The sequence below is a fragment of the Paramisgurnus dabryanus genome, chromosome 5, assembly GCF_030506205.2.
Source record: "Paramisgurnus dabryanus chromosome 5, PD_genome_1.1, whole genome shotgun sequence".
NCBI classification, from domain to species: domain Eukaryota; kingdom Metazoa; phylum Chordata; class Actinopteri; order Cypriniformes; family Cobitidae; genus Paramisgurnus; species Paramisgurnus dabryanus.
Window position 1 is genome coordinate 46,768,739 of NC_133341.1, and position 21,986 is coordinate 46,790,724.

Below are 21,986 nucleotides of genomic sequence, written 5' to 3' on the forward strand. Positions count from 1 at the left end.
CCTGTCAGATCATAGATTAGCGCTTATTAGTGTTGTACGTTTCATTTGATTGGTTGAAATCCTTTGCTCAATTCCAGAAAGGGGAGGAGTTCTGGAAAGGTTGTCTCAGCATCTTTGAGGCCGTTTACACCTGCTATTAAAATGTGTTTTGGTTGATTGGATCACAAGTGTAGGATGCTCAAGACAGGTGTAAACCGGGTGTAAAGGGCTCATAGGTTTTTATATAAACTTCCTGCGGCATCGTTCTTACTGTCACAATCGGAAATGCCTATGAAGAAATATGACACAGAAGATTTTTTTACCTGACGGGAGGGGTTCTAGTGGACCAATCGTTTGTGGTCCACGTAGAATTGACGTGTTGTTAAAATTTTGCAAAGGTGTGCGCGTCAGGCTATGCAGTAGTGTTGGGTGATATGCCCCATTTTGAGATCATCCTATTGTCAGCCTGTGAGAGTGCCGATACATGATACTATTGGGGGGGCGGGGCAATGGTTTACCAATTTATTTGATCATTTTGTACTCAATTATGACAAGTCACTTGATTGGTGACTTGATCGCATTAAGTCCAGGTGCATGCGAGAAGGAATCCTGGCGCGTTACAAGCTCTCTTGCGCAAAACACATACAGCAGGAGAAACAAAAATGAAGCGAGTGTGCAGGACTAAACTAGCCATGATCGCAACGATGCTCAATGCCAAACACACACCTGGGCATTTTGACGTCATGCGAGACGAGGCTGGCTGCCAATGCAACGAAATGGCATCCGCAGTCGATCTAATAGGGTTCGATACAGGAAATGCAAATACGGTAATCCTACTGTAACTGATTGTCATAACCCTCTGAAAGCCCGCAACTGCTGTATGGCACTGTAGTGAATGATGTCCGGTTTGTGAACGAATTGTTCTTTTGAACCGGTTCTTTTCAGTGAACGAGTTAGGGCTGGGTATTGGCAAGGGCCTCACGATATGATACATATCACGATACATGAGCCGTGGTACAATGTATCGTGATACAATACAATACATTGCAATGCTTTTTTGTTTTTATCAGAAATGTAAAAAATAGAGCTGTTTTTTTTCTTTTTTAAAGCCAAAGTGCGTCCACACGAAAGCTGCAGGTGTTTTTAAATTTTCTGCCATTTTTTCACTCCCGTTAACTTCTGAGACATTAGCCGTATATGACAGACAACTGGACAGCGACAACTACAGCAGCGGCAGAGGAAGTCGTTTGACGCACACAGAGGGGATATTAAGTTGTTTTAAATATCGATAGTAGAGATCGAAATATCGATACACTATCGTGAAAAACATATCACGATATTTGGCTGTATCGATATTTTTGCACAGCCCTAGAGTTGAATCAGTGCACCAAATCGGACTGTATCATTTAAAAGAGTTTGCATCTCGAGACAGCAATGATTCACAAGTTACTCACTTTCAGATGTGCTCGACAGTCATTCCGATTCAAAATAAGAGGGAATAATCTGTATCAACACTTTATAGGAGCTCTCCCCAACATTACACTGTTTGAACCGAGACCTGGTGAACTTTATTGATACTGAGCATGTGCAGTACACAAACTGGAATTCCCGATTCACCAGTTCAATGATTTGAGAACAGTTTATATCGGACACATCTGACTCAATAAGCCGTTAATACTGCGCATGTGTTTACCGAACAGGACGATACAGTGATTCTCGAGTCAGAAACTGGTTGCTACATTTATGGAGTTAACTGTGCACTTATTTGAGAACGCATCTGAAGAACTGAGAATCAAAGAACTGTGGATACTGAACATGCGTCAGTCAAACACTTCACATGTTGGATATCAGTGAGTTGTTGTGGTAATAATACTATGAACACGTATGATTGACAGACAAAAAGTAAGGTTATTTAATATTACTATAAAACATACATATAATTTTGCGGATGCCGGTGTTTTGACTAAAACGTGTGTAATGTTAGGTGTGTGCAACTTGTGTGTGCAGATTGTATTTTAAGTTTTGAGCTTGATCATGATTTCTGTTAAAAGTTATTGAAGGTGCTTTAGTTGAACAACTAAATGATAATAGATGATTTTATAAAATAATATATAAACCAACAATGGGATACACAACTTCACTTAAACACATTTTAGTGTATTTTACCTTCCTGGATGATAGAATAAGATATGAATGACGTCATTACGTAAGGACGTTAAAGGATTTGGTCCCTAGTTGCTATCTCCATAATATAAGTAAAGGAAAAGTGCCCTTCATAGGCTTCTTGGATATAATTACAACAAACATTGTCTCAACAACTCGGTAAGTGAGGTAAAAATAAGACTTGTTGATAATGAAACTTTTATTCTGACATGGTGATATGGACTTTCAAGCGACTGTTGCCAGAGTGCAAGTTATACACTGTGTCTATTAGTCATTATATTTCATTACGAGATAAGTTTAAATTGATGATTTTATCAAAACACTGACTACATTGACTCATTTTATAATCCCACTAGCATGTTATAAAAAGATAAAAATCTTTTAATTTATGTAAGGAAGCTGGCGTTTTGATTGCCATTTATCTTATTGGATGCCACTGCAGTACTACAGTTATTGATTATTCGATTAATTGATTGTTAATTTAAACAATGTGTGAAAGTTGCACAAGCTTATTTCATAGGAATGCACCGAATATTCGGCCACCGAAAATTTTCGGCCGAAAATGGCCCAAAAGAGCATTTTCGGCTTTTGGCCGAAAGACTTTTATCACCGAAACAATACGGCCGAAATGTTGTGATGACGCAAACAGTAACCGCGACCTGCACGTGCTTGTCTGAAGCAACATGTATGCGGCATGGATGTATTTAACCGCAAATAGGCGTTAAAGTATGCACAGAGGCACATGCGGTTGTGTCCGGTCCAGACGTGATCATCACAGTGAGTACGCCCTTCAAAGTTCAGAACTCTTGATGTGTAAACTTTAGAGAGAGTCGCGCAAATGTGTCTCATACTGTATAGTCCATTAACATACATGTACCGAATAAAGCAATGAAAAACAACGTAACGTTTTTATGCTGCGCTGTTTGGGATTCGCCTTTGTTCTCTGTGTGCGCGTGCGTTTAAGTGCCCTCAATAGTGCACACACGAGTGAGACGCAAACAAGAGAACATAAAATCTTTCTGTTATTGACAGGGCACATATAAACAAAATTATCTCCAAAGTATTCTTTTTCTAATAAAAACATTTGTTTATGTCTTAAGTGTATGTATAGATTACAGTCATAAACCAGTCTGTGCTTATTTAAAGAGACAGTAACCTCAATTAACCTACTTAAGTCTAACAAAGAGACAAATAGCTCTAAAAATAATAATATATTTAATTTATACAATAAAGACAGTATTATGACTCATTTAATTCGATTTCTGTACCTAATGTAAGCCCTTATTAATGTGCAGCTTTGTTCTTTTTTATAAATGTTTGTAATTTCTTTATTTGTTATTAGATTTTCCCCACCCTCTTTTTGCTGATCTGAAAAATACTCCGGTCCGTGCCTCAAAAACTGTAATGTGATCTGAACCGTGAGTTTTGTGATCTGTCACACACCCCTAGTAAAGTTAGTACACAGTGATAGCCATAAATGCATTTGTACTAATAATTGGCATAATAATTTATTTCAGTGTTTCGGTTTCGGTTTTTCGGCCTTGGTTTCCTCATTTTCGGTTTTCGGTTTCGGCCAAGAATTTTCATTTCGGTGCATCCCTATTATTTCATCAATTGCTCTGAAATATCAGAGAAAGCTCTTACATTTGTACAAAACTCTGTGCAGTTTGCTTACTAACACCACAAGCAGCGGACTCGAACATAATATTAGTTTGCGTTAATTTAAATCCTTCATTTCTTCAGCTTGCGTTTAAACGAAAGCAGAGGGACTCGCCCCCAGACCATCCCCTCAGTAATTAGGGCTGTGCAAAAATATCGATACAGCTAACTACCGTGATAGTTAGCTGTATCGATAGTGTATCGATATTTAAATCTCTACTATGGATATTTAAAAAAACCATCAAATCCCTCTGTGGCTAGGCTTGTTGCGGTAGTCGGTGAAACTGTGATTACCGGTGCTTCAGCCTCTCACTGGTTGGATCACTTGCCCACCGCGACACCGTCTTTCACAGTCGTTTTGATATTTTCTTGTAATTAAATCATTTAGTTTCGTTAGAGAGAGCAAACACTAAGAACTGAATGTGTCTGCTGCCTAAATTCAGCGGAGCTGAACGCGTGTCATCACAGAGAAGCGGCTGTGGGTGTCAGATTTCATTTATTTCTGTCAGACTGCGGCGAGCTGACTGACCAGACGGTCATGGCAGAAGCCGCGTGCTTACTCATTTTTGTTATTATATACATATATGATGTTAAATATAAGCGAGATCATTTTGTTGTTGTGTTTTTCATTAAGAATAATAATAAACCCATCATTCAAGCAGCGCTTTATGGAGGAATAGCCGGTTGCTCTGCTTGGGACTGGCGGGTTTCTGTCAGAAGTGCCTGTGCACATTGACTCAAGCACTTAAACCAGCTGTTGCACTCACAATTGCACGCAAATTAGCGATTTAACGCAGCGTACGCAAGCACTGGATTTAAACAACAGTTGCATCTAATTCAAAAGTGAGAGTAAAATGCGCACGTCTGTATGTGCATTTATAAGCCCCTCCCACCCGGTGAAACAGGTATCACAGGGTTTGTCACGTGCTGATTAACCGGTGGGAAAATTCTGTCACCGCAACAACCCTACTGTGTGCTTCAAACAACCTCCTCCGCCGCTGTTGTAGTTGTCACTGTCCAGTTGTCTGCCATATACGGCCATTCGGCCAATGTCTCAGAAGTTAGAGGGAATGAGAAAATGGTCGGAAATTTAAAAACACCTGCAGCCTTCAAAGAGCTGCAGGTGTTCAGCTTTATTTGTTTACATTTTTGATAAAAAAAGAAAAGGTATCGCAATGTATTGCAAAATGCAACGAATTGTATTGTATCATAATATTTAACGTATCATGACCCATGTATCGCGATACATACCGTATCGGAAGGCCCTTGCCAATACCCAGCCCTATCAGTAATAAGAACAGAAGTGGACGAAAGTGGAGAAAAGAAATGGATTAAAATACCAGGTGTTAACGTTGAATGTATCTCTCTCGTCCACTTGTGATCCAATTGACCAAGACACATCTTAATACCAGGTGTAAACACCCTCTTTGACTTGGAACTAAAGTTATGCAAGCTCATGCAGTGTTTCCCATACATTGATTTATTTGTGGTGGCCCACCACAGAATCAACACTGGCCCCCACAAATAGAATTTTCATGATTCCCATTTACATTTTTATTTCACCATTTTAAACAGCTTAATTCGGCTTAAAATATAATTTGATATATAATACAGATCAAATACAGATAAAGATCAAAGAGTAGAAGTGAAACATATTTCAGGTGCCAACACTAGATCAAACTCAAACACAACATGATGACGTCATATATATGCTAATAAGCGGGTGACGTCATCACCCCCACAGTCTCCCCAAATTCCTGTGGGAAACACTGCTCATGCTATTTTTTTACTGAACTTTTACAGTTTAGACTAAATAAAATATCACTGATGTTGCGTAAGAAGTCTGCTATTAAATTCAACAGAAATCACAGAAGTCCATAAGGACCCTGATGAAATGTAAACCAGGGTCTTATGAAATCTTTTAAGACCAAATGAAACTGTTTAGTGCTTAGAAGGATTATGAGTTGTGGGACAACGTGAAAAAAGACTGCTTGGGTGAGTAAGTACTGATGACATTGTTTAAGCATCTTGATTTGAGCCCAATGGTTTCACCTCCGCCTGTAGAGGTATTTCAAAATGGATGAAGAACTGTTTGTAGGCCTTCATGGTTTCACGGAAGGCCAGTGGAAAAACCCAGGTCAGATGGGGAGACTGATTGTATTTATCAAAACGTAAACATATCTAGATTATGGAGTGCTCGCCCACAAAAAGATTCCACAAAATCTTTTATATCCATATATAGAGTATACGATTACACAAAAGAACCACAGTATTTGAGAAAAGAATAAATCCAAAGTGATGTTTATGTGTGTGAATAGGTCTCCCTCTGTTTCTGGCTATGGCTGGTTACACTGGAAGACGGCCAAGTCCTGACAGGAGACAAAGGAAAAAAGGAGATATCCAAGGACATATCTAATTTTTGGCAGCCGTTCCAAACCAAATATCAGAACAAGAACACCTTTTGGCAGCAAGCTAAAGGGGGAGGTGGGCAGTTTCGTTTTTTGACTACAGCCATTTTGTTTTCACTGCGGTTGAAATTCCTATCTCTCCTCGGTTTGAAATGTGCATGTTGGCAGTAATCCATTTGCTTTTGTCATGGAGGAAAACAAGACAGGGGCAGTTAGTCTTCGACGAATTCAAGTGGGATCGACTGCGCATTTGAAAGATTCGATGCAAGTGGTTGGTTTTTAGGATGGTCTGCACTGGTTTTTATTTATGTGTCAATCAATATTACACACTTTGACGTTGTAAACTGCGATATGATAAACATGTTACACTTTTTAACATATGAAGGGTATATGCAAAAGGGCAGAAAATCACATTGTAACCACAGCAACAGTCCTCATCTGTAGTAGGTTATATGAAAACTACAATCTAGCAGGTGGTACCACAGGAATACCACTAAACTAAGTTGTGTCATGTTTTGCACAGTGATTCAAAGCTATACATTTGATCTGTATGTGTGTTTCCTTGGCATGAAACCCACAACCTTACGCAACAGAAGCAAACAAGTCACAAGAAATTGCAAGTCTTCACTTTAAAGAATGCAATGGGAGCTGAAAATACGTTTTTTGTGGATTCATTCATTCTGTTGTTTGTATTTGGTGTAATTGGACTGTAAAGATAATTTCAGGCCATTTAACAACTTATGCGTTTCGTTTCTCTTCAGCACCTTATCTTATAACAATCGCCTGTTGTGGCGTTTTTTTTGTTTGAGAAACTAGACTGGCCTTCACATCAACATCATGTCTTCCATTTCACTATTCCTGATGTTGTTGGTTCGAAACGATGGAAAATTTTACAGATTAAACACAAATTGGGGAGGTTGTGCCAGCAGTGAGTATTTATGTATGTTCCACCTCTGGTTTGCAATATACTTTGTATAGCTGCCCAAAGCTACGGTACATATAGTGTGTAGTCCAGCCGTGTCATGACAATTGATGTCTACGTTGAAAATATGTGACCGGGATGGTGAAATTTCCTTTAGAACTGCTAGGCATGTGTCAGCTGTGATGTTAGTCTAAGTAGACTACTTATTTAATTTAACATGACTGAAATTGAAGCTGTGAGGCATTGTACAGCCAGTTCAATGCTTTGCTCTGTTGAGACGTGGGTCAATGGGCCCTGCAGGACAGGTTGTGGGTCACTTTGTGGGATGCGTTGCGTGGCAGACCAACTGTGCCCACTGTGCTGGTGACCAAGTTTGAATCCGGCTTGGGTCATTTTTTAGAAAATAAACCCCTTAAACTGCATCATTTAATTGTTTTCCTAAAAACTTTGGTGCAAACATTATTCCTGATAGTATCAGTTCCTGATTTGAGACCAGACGGCTTTGTGTGCCACAGCATTGCTAATTTTTGCAGCATATGTAACCATTTAGAGACACGAATAGCAGTAACATTCTGAAAAAGATTTTTGTGACCTCATAAAACCAGGAAGCGTATTAACTCGGTTATCACTAACTATTAAAGAAAAGTACGTTTATTACTATTTAAAAGTCTGCATTATGGTATCTTATATAAGATTTCTCAGAAGACTGATGACACGACAACTTGGAGTTTCCTCTGTTTACCACAGTAACTCAACAAAATGTGAACACATGGTGTTTTAGCGGGGCTGCATTTGAGTCTACCTCAAGCCTGTTCTCTGTTTACAGCCTTAAAAGGGACTGAGGCAGGAAGAAATCCTCTTAACACAGCAGACACCAGCTATAGATCCTGTCAGTTTAATAAAGCCGTACGTCTATATTCACTCAGCCGTCCATACACTGTCAGAAAAAATGGTCTCTTGCTGCCTGCCACTGTGGCTTACCCTTTTAAACACTGCACTTTTGCACCTAATGTAGGGCCCTATAAAATCCGTTTTATTTTTTCCCAAATTCCTTTTTTTTCTCTCCCAAATTCCGTTTAATTTTTTCCTAAATTCCGTTTTCTCCGTTTTAATTTTTGCAAATTCCGTTTTATCCGTTTTATTTTTTGGCAATTATTTTTTTTACCCTTTACTGTTATTTTAGTCATAAAAAGAGTGTGCCTTTAATGTTAATGATTAAAATGTAAATGATTTGGGGAAAAACTGGATAACACGATTACTTAATGACTGTAAAACATGCATTAAGACACACGCGCGCGCGCACACACAACTCAATTCAATTCAATGCATTGTTTAGTGTTGTTGCAGAAGGCTACAACAAGGTGTCAAAGCAGTGGTGCCTTCAGAAGTGCCTTAAACACATCGATCCATATTTTATACACGATCGCTTAAAATGCATATAACTTTACAAACATACACAGGATAGTGATCTGACTTAGGACAGCATGAGCGCGCAGCTCTTTGCACGTGCAGATGATTATATTTTAAATGCGAGGGGATAGTTAGTTTGCCTCAGCTCGCTTGAAATGCATAAAACTGAACAAATACATGAGGATTTGTGTTCGGACTTCGGACAGATGCGAGAGCGTGTGCACGTGAGAGAAGTGCAGTGAGACAGACGTGGATGAGAGAGTGCATGTATCTTTGCGCTCACCGTGAACAGAATGTTGACAAAACTTACAACATAACAGTTCCCTTTCAGTCGGTCACTACGACGTCACGTCGTGACCGACGAATTGGGAACTCGCTTAGAGAGACCAATCTGCTTCGAATACTACTAAAACGCCAATGAACTTGGCATTGAGATATTTGCATAATGCTGGCGCCGCCCCGCCAGGTGCGTATATAAGCAGCAGGTGCAAATAGGGAAATTAGCTTTTATTCGCTTCGAAAGCCTGCAGTATCTGCTACTGAGAAGCTACTCTACTCTGTTGGGATCTGATTGCTGAAGTTGGTTGTACTAGCAGTACCACAGCGGACGCTTCGCTTATTCCACGGCTCTACATCTGTTTGTTGTTTTTGAGTTTAGTGTGTGCGTTGCCTTTCCCTGTGCGCTCATCAACTAAGCATCTGAGTGAATTTCCCTAAAAGAGTGATACGAGAGAGCTTTGTGCCTTGTTAAAGGCAGCCACTCTCTCGTATATCCGGACATCAGCGTCCTTTTCAGGATGGCTTTTCGTCCGTGCGATCTTGGGTGCGGCAAATACATGGGTCCGAAGGACGGTCACGAGCGTTGTCTTTCGTGTTTGGGCATCGAGCACGCAGAGGCAGCGTTCGCTGGGGGTAAGTGTTCTCACTGCGAGAGCATGTCCCTTGTGGATTTGCGCAGACGGTTGTCTTTCCTCCGGGAAAAGCGCAACCCTCGTCATGCGAGTGCTGAACGCCGCCACGGTGCGGCTGTGAAGCTCTCAAAGGACGACCTGCGCATCACTGTGCTGAGCCGAGCGGGGGATTCGTCCTCAGGCTCCCAGCCTCCTCATCCACAGCCGGTTGATGTGCCGATGGAGACTTCAGCGTCGTGTTCTACGATGTCTCTAGAATCCATCGTGCCGCCCTCCGGGTCCACCGACGCCGCAGCATCCGAGGGTGGGCCTCCTCCCCCTGACGTGGACCCCGACGCCCTTCCTCCCTCTGGTCGGGTTGGGACGCCGGAGTTCGATCCAGAGATGGTGGCCGTGCTCGCTCGAGCGGCGGAGACCGTAGGGTTAGAGTGGGTTCCCCCCCCTCAGCCCGAACCGTCCCGCCTGGATGATTGGTTCTTTGGAGCTGCCCGGGTTTCACAACCCTCTCCACCGGTGCCTTTCTTCCCCGAGGTGCACGAGGAGCTGACTAGAACCTGGAAGTCGCCGTTTTCCACGAGATTACGGCCGTTTCAGCCCTCCCCCCTCACCTCCCTCACCAGCGGAGCCGCTAAGGGTTATACGGGGATCCCTCCCGTGGAGCGTGCTGTCGCGATGCAACTGTGTCCGGCACACGCTCCCTCTTGGAAGGACCGCCCAACCCTCCCCTCTCGTGCCTGCAGACAGTCCTCCGGTTTAACGGGCGCTGCCCACCAGGCATGTGGAGAGGCGGCTTCAGCCCTGCACGCAATGGCGTTGCTGCAGGTTCATCAAGCGAAGGCCTTGAGGGATCTGCACGAGGGAGGACACGACTCGCCTGTCCTTTCGGAGCTCCGGGCTGCCACTGATCTGGCTCTTCGCGCTACGAAGGTGACAGCGCAGGCGATTGGTCGTGCCATGTCCACGATGGTGGTCCAGGAACGCCACTTATGGCTATGTCTGGCGGACATGTCGGATGCGGAGAAGAACAAGTTCTTAGACGCTCCCGTGTCCCAGGCTGGTCTCTTCGGTGAGTCGGTGGAGTCTTTTGCCCAGCAGTTCTCCGCCGCCCAGAAGCAGACGGAGGCGATCGCTCAGATCATGCCCCGGCGCAAGCGACCTGCATCTCGCCCTCCAGCGCCGGCGGCCCCGTCTGCTCCTCGCCGAGGGCGCCCTGCGGCGGCTGCCTCCACCCCCCCCACTAGAACATCTTCCAGGCCACGGAGGGGGAACAGCCGTCGGCAGCCCGCCCCGCCCGCCCCACCCGCTTCCCGTGGTAAACGGAAATCGAAGCGGCCCTGAGACGGGCGACTTGGATACGGATGGGATCACTCTACGGGAGACGGTGATGGCATCGCTCCCTCCACCGGTAGAGGGCCGGGTGGAGAATCTTTGGTTTCGTTTTGTTCTGTTCCGCCGGCTTCTCAGCCGGCACCCACAAAACCACAAAAAGAGTGCATTCCTATTCCTTCTCCAGGTCTCCAGAGGATCGAGAGAGATGTGAGCGGGCATTTACGTGCTCTTCCTCCCTCTCCTCTATCGCCAGCGGGTGTCCTGAGGAGTTCCAGCTCTCCGCTGAGGAGACGGGACCACCAGCACCCTCTTCGGAGTCTGTGCTCTCCGCTGAGGAGACCAGACGACCGTCACCCTCAGCGGGCTCAGGTCAGTGTCACACACACATACTGTAGATGCTTATGCTGTCACAGCAGACGCACCGGCAGTCCCACCTGTCTCGCTTCGCTGCCCCACCGCGGGTACTTCGGTAGTGTCGTTATTTCTCCTCGTACGGTGCCTGGGTGCTTGGCTTCAGTTCCCAGCCCGTTTCGTTGGGTTTTACGCACGATCCGCCTCGGTCACGAATCCGGCACCCCCAAAAAGCCGGTCCCTCTTACCGAGATGATGATGATGATAGGGTTTTCCAGCCTTTATCTCATAGTACCCAAAATACGCGGCGGGTTACGATCGATTTGATTTACGCACCGGCTCTACAAAGGGGTTCTTTTGGACGATAACGCCGAGGCTCGTATTTCAATATTCAGATCGTTTGCAGCCTTAGACCTGTAAGACGTGTACTTTATGTGTCCATCTCCCCTCGCTTTAGACCGTTTTTCGCTCTGCGTCGTGGGGTGGGCATATTAATACTAAGTACATCATTCGAGCTGTCTCTCTCTCTCCGTGTCTCCATATGCTAGTCACGGCTTTGAAATATCAGAGAGAGGGTTGTTCGCATTCTGCTTTATGTACGTCGACTTATAATAGCCCGTTCTTGGCAGACGTGCGCGAACACAGAGTTAATGCTTCGGCATCTCGCTCGTCTATGTCTTCAGGTCGACTGGGAAAGAGTACTTTGCCCCGTGCAGAGGATCCTTTTCTCAGTATGGAAACTAGACTCGATCGACTAAAGGGCGTGTTTTACAAGAGCGCGCAACCAGTCAGTTCTGACTTGCCTCGGTTTAATTCGAGGGAAGTACGCGGTCCCTCTGAAACAATTTCAGAAGCTCCTGGACATATGACAGCATGCTGCGGTTGTGACACCGCCCGAGCTGCTTCATATGAGACCGCTTCAGCGTTGGCTTACGATCGAGTCTCGAGGAGAGCGTGGCGCACCGGCATACACCGTGTAAACATTACACCTGCGTGTCATTCCAACTTCCCCGTGGTAGACCCGGCATTGCCGATAGACAATGCGCCCCTGAAAGGTCTCCTGGCATTCTGTAGCATGTATGCCCTTAGCACGGGATGATCGCCACGTATGACGGGCTTGCAGTCTCAGGGGTGTGCATAGCACCCCAACTGCCGCGAGCGGTGCGCTGTATATCTGGGACTTGTACGCTCCGCTTTGGAGATGCGAGGGAAGGATGTATTAGCCGACACCAATAACATTGCGACTGTTGCGTTATTTACCGTTAAGGCGGTTTTGCGCTCTCGTCACCTGTCGCATCTCGCTCGTCATCTCCTCCTTTGGAGTCAGAAGCATCTGAGGTCCCTTCGTGCCATTCACATTCCGGGCTCGCTCAATACAGCAGCGGACGCGCTTCTCGAGCTGCGCGCCCCGGCGAATGGCGACTCCACCCCCAGACGGTCCAGCTAATTTGGAAGAAGTTCGGTTGTGCGTAGATAGATCTGTTTGCGTCGCCGGACGATACCCACTGTCGCCTATTTTATTCACTAACCGAGGGCAGCCTCGGCGTGGATGCGTTGGCACACAGCTGGCCTCGGGGGATGCGCAAATACGCATTCCTTCCAGTGAGCTTAATCGCACAGACACTGTGCAGAGTCAGGCAGGACGAGGAGAGCCTTTTATTAATCGTCCGTACTGGACGACTGGGAATTGGTTTTTCATATTTAATGCTCCTCGCGACAGCCCTCCCTGGCGGATTCCCCTGAGGAAGGACTTTCTTTCTTAGGAAGGGGCACATTGGCACTCGCGCCCCGACCCGTGGGATCTCCATGTATGGTCGTTGAGCGCGCGCAAGGTTTAGGTGATTTATCGCAAACGGTATCTAACACCATCGACGCGGTTCGAGCACCGTCCACAAGACGGGCTTACGCGCTTAATGAAACCTTTTTCGTCACCCGGTGCTCTTTGCAATGCGAGGACCCCAGAGAATGCCCCATTAACATTGTGCTTTATATCTTCAACATAGGTTAGATGGTAGGCTGTCCCTTCGCCATTAAAGTTGATATCGCCGCTATTTCTGCTCGTCACTCACTCACTTATCAACGGCAGATCAGTTGGCCAGCATGATTTGGTTATTACACTATAAGAGGCGCTCGCAGGCTAAACCCCTCGCGCCCTCCTTCTATTCCTCCTTGGGACCTGTCCATGGTGCTGAAAGCCCTTCAGGCCCCCCCGTTCGAGCCTTTGCAGTCTGCGAGTCTGAAGCTTTTATCAATGAAAGCTCTGACCCTGCTAGCTTTGGCCTCAGTGAAGAGAGTAGGGGATTTATATGCATTCTCTGTTGACGATTCGTGCCTTCAGTTTGGTCCTGCTGCCTCGAGTGTAACATTGAGGCCCAGACCAGGCTACGTGCCCAAAGTTCCCACCACTCCTTTCAGAGATAAGGTGGTGAGCTTGCAAGCGCTGCCCCCGGAGGACGCAGACCCAACCATGGCTTTGTTGTGCCCCGTACGCGCACTGCGACTCTACGTGGATCGCACGCAAAGCCTCAGGACCTCAGACCAGCTCTTTGTTTGTTATGGTGGCCAGCAGAAAGGGAAAGCTGTCACTAAGCAGAGGATGTCTCATTGGATAGTTGATACTATCGCCCTGGCTTATAATCTTCAGGGTATTCCTTGCCCCTTTAATTTGAGAGCGCACTCCACACGGAGCGTTGCCTCATCTTGGGCTCTAGCTCGTGGTTCCTCGCTAACAGACATCTGTAGAGCTGCTGGTTGGGCGACACCTAATACGTTCATTAGATTTTACAGTGTTCGTATCGAGCCTGTATCCTCTCGTGTTCTTTCCTCACCAGGGAGGGCACGGAGAGCAGACTCGCAGGTCGGCTTGCAGCCTCCAACTGATGCTTCATAACTGTGTCAGTATGGAAGGCCTTCAGAGCAAAAATGCGTAATGGTTTGAATTGCTCTTCCTCCGCTGCCTTGGCAGCCTTTGTTGCGGAGCATTGGCTGTCAGCCTTCACTAGCTGCATCCTCGCGAACCTACGTGTTGGCTCGGGCTCCACATTGTGTCCCACCGGGTTCCTTTGTGAGTATTTTTCCGTGGGGTTAATCCTACTAGCCCACGTTTCCCTTAGCAGAGCACTGCTTTGCTTACACAGCCACGGCTGTCATTTTACCTCAACTACGGTTGACTTTCGCCCACCATTAGCCCTTAAGAGGGGCGGTGGCTTCCGCAGCGTTCCTATCCCGCTCAGGTAGGGCGCTTCCCAGTCGCTGGCACTTCTGTGGGGTTAAAGGAACATCTAGTGCCCGGCCTTCTGCCTTAAAACCTAATTCTCCTTATCCTTAAGTGGAACCGGAGGGCTTTACGCAGACACTGGAAGAGGTCAGCCCCTAGTGGCGTTTTGATAGGGATTCCCAATTCGTCGGTCACGACGTGACGTCGTAGTGACCGACTGAAAGGGAACGTCTCGGTTACGGATGTAACCCTCGTTCCCTGAAGGAGGGAACGGAGACGTCACGTCCCGTCGCCACAGGTGCTGCCACCTGCTGTTACGGCCGGTCACACTTTCCGGCTTTCTCAGCGAATAAGAAGCTAATTTCCCTATTTGCACCTGCTGCTTATATACGCACCTGGCGGGGCGGCGCCAGCATTATGCAAATATCTCAATGCCAAGTTCATTGGCGTTTTAGTAGTATTCGAAGCAGATTGGTCTCTCTAAGCGAGTTCCCAATTCGTCGGTCACGACGTGACGTCTCCGTTCCCTCCTTCAGGGAACGAGGGTTACATCCGTAACCGAGACGTTCTCCGGTCACATAAAAGTGATGTGAGAACTGCTCAGAACTAATTGCTTAGCGTCGAATTTCTTAATTTTTTCGCTGACGAAAGCAAATCGTGGAGAGCCGCTTCCACATGGTTTTAGTGTTTTGGAGGGGGTCTGAAACGACGGGAGGGGGTGTGTCGCCCAGATCTACTTCCCCTGGTCTGCATTTACCCCAGACATACGTTCGTCTCCCACACAAAAACATAATTTTATTCAAAATATGTAAAATTCCGCGAAATTCCGCGTTAATACTAGATAACGTGTTAATTTGCCAATTCCGCGATTCCGTCCGCGATTCCGTGATCGCGGAAATTATAGGGCCCTACTAATGATGTTATTATATTATATATTGGTACCAAGTATACATATCTGTACCTAAATGGTACACATTAAGACCTTTTTAAAAGGATAGTTCACCCCAAAATAAAAATTCTGACATTATTTGCATTATTTTTATAACATTAAAGAAGACCATTTGATCTTAGATGGGAAGCACACACTTGACGGTACCCATTGAAAAACTTTCATTTTTGGGTGAACTATCCCTTTTAAAGGAACTACCTTAATGACCGCTTGGAACCAAGTCTTAAAAAGTCTTTAAAGAAGCCTCAAGTGTAAATTTTATTAACATTTTATTAGGGGTTGGAAAAGGCAACAATTTAAACTCTAATGTGATTGAATGTCATTCAGAGTCTATGAGATAGAAAAACATACCGTAGCATTAGGCCAACACATATTCAGTGATTAATATTTGACCAAATCCAAACTTAGAATGAGTCAAGTATAATTCATTTGCTTCACTGAAGTAAAAAGTCATGCACATGATTGATTTCTTTGGTTATGATATCATCAATAATCCAGTGGAGCTCATTTTATGTAGTAAGATCATTTTGATCAGATACTTGCTCCCCGATGCTGTGATCATCTTAATTGAGATGCATTAAAAGGAGGGCAGTATGTAAAGCCCCTCGAGGACAAGTGTATGAATATATCCCCCCTTTGCGTCTGCCACAGGCGGTGCTGCTGACATAGAACTGCTTTGAGTCATTCAGCAGGAGAACCCATGCTCTGCCTGAAGCGTATTTGCTGATGTATTAATATCCATGAGCGGACTGTTTTCTTATACAATTAGCGTGCAGTTAGCGTGCCCACTTTGCCAAACACTGTATTTTCTGTTACATAAACGGGCTGTTTAGTAGGCTACTGTGTGTGAGGGGAAAAAATAGTAAGAGCATTAGTTTTGTGGGTGTATGGATTAGACTTAGGCCGGGCTCACACTACTGGATTTTTAAAATCCTGGTCAGGGCAAATACTGTAATGAGAATCTTGGAGGATTTTCTTCTCTTAAATCTTAAACATGTGCACACTACATGATTTGAAAATCATAACGCATCATACTCTACTAGATATTAAGAATTTTAAGGATATTCAAGAAATCTCTTGTTTGTGAATGGGTCACCCCAAAGTTTTTGAAGTAGCTGAAGCTTTTATGGGTGGTTGCGCAGATGTTTCTATGTTGTTCTAAATGATTTTTAGTGCATTATGTGGTTTCTGAGGTGTTGCTAAGGGGTTGTCCAAATCCAGAGAGTCCACAACTATTCCCTTTGATATTCTTGACCCAAGATATGGTGGTTTCTCATTAGGGCTACACAATATTGAGGCGAATTGGGTTATGCGATAAAAAAAAAAACCCCGAAATGCAATAGAAAAATGCTTTAAGTTTGAATAGATAAATTAGCGTTATCGTGATTACTAAAGCCCGACCGATTTATCGTTTTGCCGCTTTTATTGGCCGATATGAGCCTGTCGCATATGTATCTGTATCAGTGTATAAGCGTAGATATGCAGCTGATATGAACGTATTTTACAGAACAAAGAAATGCTTTTGACTACTGTAAGTACTTGTTTGTCCAGCAGAGCGCACTTCATTGGTTGCTACTGGCAACCCAGGTCACTAACTGTAGTAAGATCAGCCAACCCCCTTCACTTCAGTTAGTGGGTCTCTTGTTCAGGCGGCAACAGTTAAGCGGTGCCTTCACGACATTTTAACACCTGGTATAAAGACCCGCTTTGGTCGATTGGTTTGGACGTGTTTTTAATCCATCTCTTTTGTCCACTTGCGTGTTTTTAAACGCAAGTGGGAGAAATGACACGAGATGGAGAAATTATGCGAGATGGAGAAATGACACGTTTAAACTGACGTGCAGTAGTGCACTAATACAGTATGTGAGAGTACAGCATCACGCAACTTAAAAAGGCGGAGAGCAGATGATTTAGTTTTATAAAAGTCTAAAGTTCACACAGAACACTGCGAGTTCGCGTTACAAAAACGTGGGGGACAATACACATTAGATCAGTATGTTGTCAGTCAAGCATTGTCTTTTTAACAGTAAGTTGCTAACTACTATGTGAAATACATAACTTATTGTAAAGCTAATAAACAATGACTTCATAAGTTTCAACTTTTCAACCTTTTTAGTCCAATATAACATTATTCTCGTCAACACTGCCAACTAGGGGTGGGCGATATGACCAAAATCTTCTGTCACGATAGGATTCATTTTATATCATGATAACTATATGTATCACGGTAGAGGTTTTTCATGTTTTAATAAGGTTTTTCTGTTATTAAAATCTTTAATACCATAGAAATGTTCATAATTCTCACAAAAACCTTATACAAGCATAAAAAGAAGATAAAAACAAACAAAACTCAAGCTCTCTGAAGATAAACAGTCAATGATAAAGGAATGATAATAAATCATTATATATGTATGTATGTATATATAATATAATATATTTTTTATTTAAGGTAGAAAAGTGATTTAGTCAAGATCCGTGAGAGATTTTCTCTTTATGCTGTTTCATAAACATGAGTGACAGACAGGAGCAAAATTTGGTAACTTCCCCTTTAAGAGCAAAGTCCGGACCTAATGTTACACATTAGGGCTGCAACTAACGATTATTTTAATAATCGATTAATCTGTCGATTATTTGTTCGATTAATCGATGAATCGGATAAAAAAACAAAATACAAGAAAAGCATTCATTTCCAACCCCATATTCAAAACAGAACTAAAATCTTTAGAAATTGCACAAACATGTTGCTCCTTGAACACACCTGAGCTGTTACAATAATAATAAAATAAAATTAAAATGGACTAACACAAAAAATACACATGTATGCTTTATATCTGTTAAAAATATAGACTTTTTATGATGCATTTCCCATCAAGAAGCCTCTCTTGATGGGATCAAAAAGATAGTATATGAGTACACTCTCAGAAATAAAAGTACAAAAGTTGTCACTGGACAGTACCCTTTCAAAAAGGTACACCTTTGTACCCAAAAAGTGCATATTAGTACTTCAAAAGTACATATTGGCAGTTCAAAGATACATATTTGTACCTAAATTGTACATATTAGGACCTTTTATAAAGTGTACTGCCCCAGTGACAGCTTTGTACCTTATATTTGACTCTGTGTTTTCTCGTATCGGATAGCTATCTCATTTGTTAAAACTGTTCCATTTACATTTGGCCACATAAATGCGTCTTGTGAAAACGGAAAATGCGTCTTCTACTCCCGCGCAAAATGCAAATACACCATTCATTACTTCGCCTTAAAAAATGTAAGACGATGTTTATGCAACAAAAGGCGGCACTTACTGTATGTTGTACTGTATGTTGGGCCGGGCACGCGCGTCTCCTTGCTCGGCATGAGATGGAGCGCGCAGTACAGAACAGCAGGAGAGTGACGGCGCGATGATTAACATACAGGTCCATGACGGGGAAAAACGTTCATACAACTCTCTCTCAACGTTTTATTTCTTTGTTTAATATCATTGGAGTTTTTAATTCATTCTAGAAACTTTTTTTACGCGCTGACGTCGCTCCATAAAGCATAAGCGTGTCGTCTTTGTTTGTTTACCTCTTTGCCGGCTATAACTGCCATGTGACACGCTTACGTTTGGGAGGAGTAAAACACTGACATGTGGTTTTCCTCTACCTTTGCTGTTTTTTATCTTTTCTCCGCCGCCCTGTCATTTCTCCGCTTTGTCTATGAGGCGCCGAACTCTGCAAGCAACAGTGCGCGAGAGAGACCGACGCTCCGTCCCAAACCTCATACTTCCATACTATATAGTAGGCGAAAAGCACTACTTCTCGTACTCTTTGCCTACTATATAGTATGGAATTAGGCGGTTTGGGACGCAGTGCGAGTGTGTTCACTTCGCTCCGCGCTTAACTGAAGTTTTTCCTTTTTTTTAATAAACGTCTCTGCGTCACGCGACACAACGAATCGATTATGAAATTCGTTGCCAACACTTTTAGTAATCGATTTTTATCGATTTAATCGATTCGTTGTTGCAGCCCTATTACACATGCGTTTTCTCTTTTAGCTGTTCACTTTCTCTTAAGCCCTAAATGGTCGGTGGATACTTGCAAAGACGGGAATGACGCATATGTGTATGTAAGACTAATAAAGTGGGAAAAATGCTCACAAGCTTAATGAGCAGCGGTTGCGCGACTTGCGCGCTCCTGACAGACAGTAAAAGAGCAGCAGTTGCGTGTCTTGCGCACTCCTCACACAGAGAAAGAGCGCACGCATATAGATCTGTTGTTTGTTTCAATGGCTTAAAATAACTTGTTTTAAAACTGCGATGCTGTTTTAAAAATACGTGTACAAACGTTATGTTCTCGTGACCACGTGCACAAGAGCGTGACGTGGGCTCGTAACCCCAATAGAGACGATAGTCCAAAATCTCTACCGGTTGACAAATTTCTACCGGTTAATCATGTCTCACGGTTTATCGCCCACCCCTACTGCCGACGATTGAAGTTATATATATATATTTTGTTCTATTTGTGTTTTAAAGTTATTTATATTAAGTGCAGTTTAATGTTTAGGGCACTGATATCAGACTCATTTTGGACAATAAAGTTTATTGATAAAGGTCCCGTTCTTCCTGTGTTTTTGAAGCTTTGATTGTGTTTACAGTGTGCAATATAACATGTGTTCATATTTCACGTTTAAAAAACGTGGTATTTTTCAAACAATGTACTTATCTCTATAACGCTGTTGTCACTGTCCTTAAACGGGCTGATGTCTTCCTTGTTCTATGAAGTCCCTTCTTCAGAAATCCGTAACAAGTTCTTGTTCTATTGTGTAGTTTGTTTAGTGCAGGGATCACCAATCCTGCTCCTGGAGGGCCGGTGTCTCTGCAGAGTTTAGCTCCAACCCTAATCAAACACACCTGAAGCAGCTTATTAAGGTGCTGAGGCAAGTTGGAGCTAAACTCTGCAGGACGCCGACCCTCCAGAAACAGGTTTGGGGACCCCTGGTTTGGTGTGTTGTAATTAGGGCTGTCACTTTTGTGAAAAAAATCATTTTCGATTTTTAATATATAAGTGTTCATTGAATCGATTGTAAAATCGATTTTCCATGTCTAAAAAAGACGTTTTCAACGCCAAATAACAGACAAATGTAAAGAGAGCGCCTGAAACGCACAAGTCAGCAATCTTATTCATTGTCATTAAGTTTCGTGCAGAATTAAAAGCAGCAACAGTAGTGCAACTTTCTCTAAAAAAATATGCAGAGTAAACTGCTGCCATAAATGAAAAACATTACTGCGGGCTTCAACCGGCTGCTTTTATGATTTAGGCAATTCAAAATTTATTTTAAATAATGATTCGATCCATTTCAAACAACTGTTCAAAAATGAAGTTGAGAACATGCTGTGTGTTTTTTTATTAAAAGTAACCGACACTTAGGCGGCACTAGGCAGGCATAATGAAATGCGCAAAAAGACTCGGGCCATTACAAATTATTGGTCAGGAAAACAAGTCAAACAACATTTTAGGGGTCAAGAGCAAAGCGCTTTTCATTCACTATATGTCCATCTGTTGAGAAGACGCACTCCGACCGCACTGATGTCCCAGAGAAACTCGGGTACTTCGTTGCCAGCTGCGTATTTCGTACTGCCAATCTTCCATCACAAAAGCGGGTCGCTGTCAGCTCGCAAGGTTGGCTCCTTGTCATAACTCATCATCTCCTGTAAGGTCACAATTTCAACGCTCTCTCGTGTTGCACAGGTTTATTGACGTTGTCCTCCATTTTCTTTGCAAAACACTAGATGCAGCGATTGAAAGCGTGAAACTATAGGTTTAAAATTGCTGGGTATTTTCTTTCTAGCTTTCGCACACCTACTGCACTTTCGGAATTCTTTATTTTCTTTTTCTGCTTGTTTGTGAGTTTTGTTACATCTATATTTTTAACTGTTTAATTCTTTTAAAATTAATAGTGTACATATTTGGTTAAAATCGATTGCCTATTTTCGTTTTCGAAACTTTTTTTGGTTGGTCCGATCGTTTGTGCAATCGATTTTCGAACGAAAAGTGAAAGCCCTAGTTGTAATATAACAGCAGCTCAGCTTAGCAGTGCCGTTTGAGCTTAGCTGGTGACTGACATATTCCTGTGGGTGGAGTTTAGTCAAAAACTCTAATATTGACGTCATTCAACCAGGAAGTAGAGGGCTGTAGGCCAAAACCGACCTTTCGCTGTAGGCTTTGAAAGGGGAATTCTGTTAAAGAAAATATATCGCCTGGCAGTGAACTTTGAGCTTTATAATTTTGCAGGTATTATTTATGCTCTAACAGCAACATTACACACTAACTAAAGTTTGAAAAATGGGATCAGGAAGAAGAATGTGACCTTTAAACTTTTAAACACACTTGCCTATATTACATATTAGGGCTGAATGATTAATCGAAATCTAATCTCAAGTTAGGGTTAGGTTTTTTGAAACATTGGGAATTGCTGATTGCGATTTGCTGATTGCAAAATGCTGCAATGTGAACGCGATATCAAACATATTCAGCAAGTTTGTCTGATGGCAAGTGACTGTCCTTTTTTTGTCTTACTAACCAATTAAGTGAGCGCACCTTTAACTGAGTAAGCGTTCAATCAGCACTGCCATAATCAACTATGTAAATGCCCACCTTAAAGGCGGAGTGCACAATGTTTGAAAAGCACTTTGGAAAAGGGAGTCGGG

The 21,986-nt window shown here is 43.4% G+C and overlaps 1 protein-coding gene across 1 annotated transcript in view; it reads left to right on the forward strand.

Annotated features, from left to right (window-relative positions):
* The window catches only part of setbp1 (SET binding protein 1), a 96,410-nt gene that overhangs the window by 1,399 nt on the left and 73,025 nt on the right, over positions 1-21,986 (forward strand). The window lies entirely within an intron of this gene.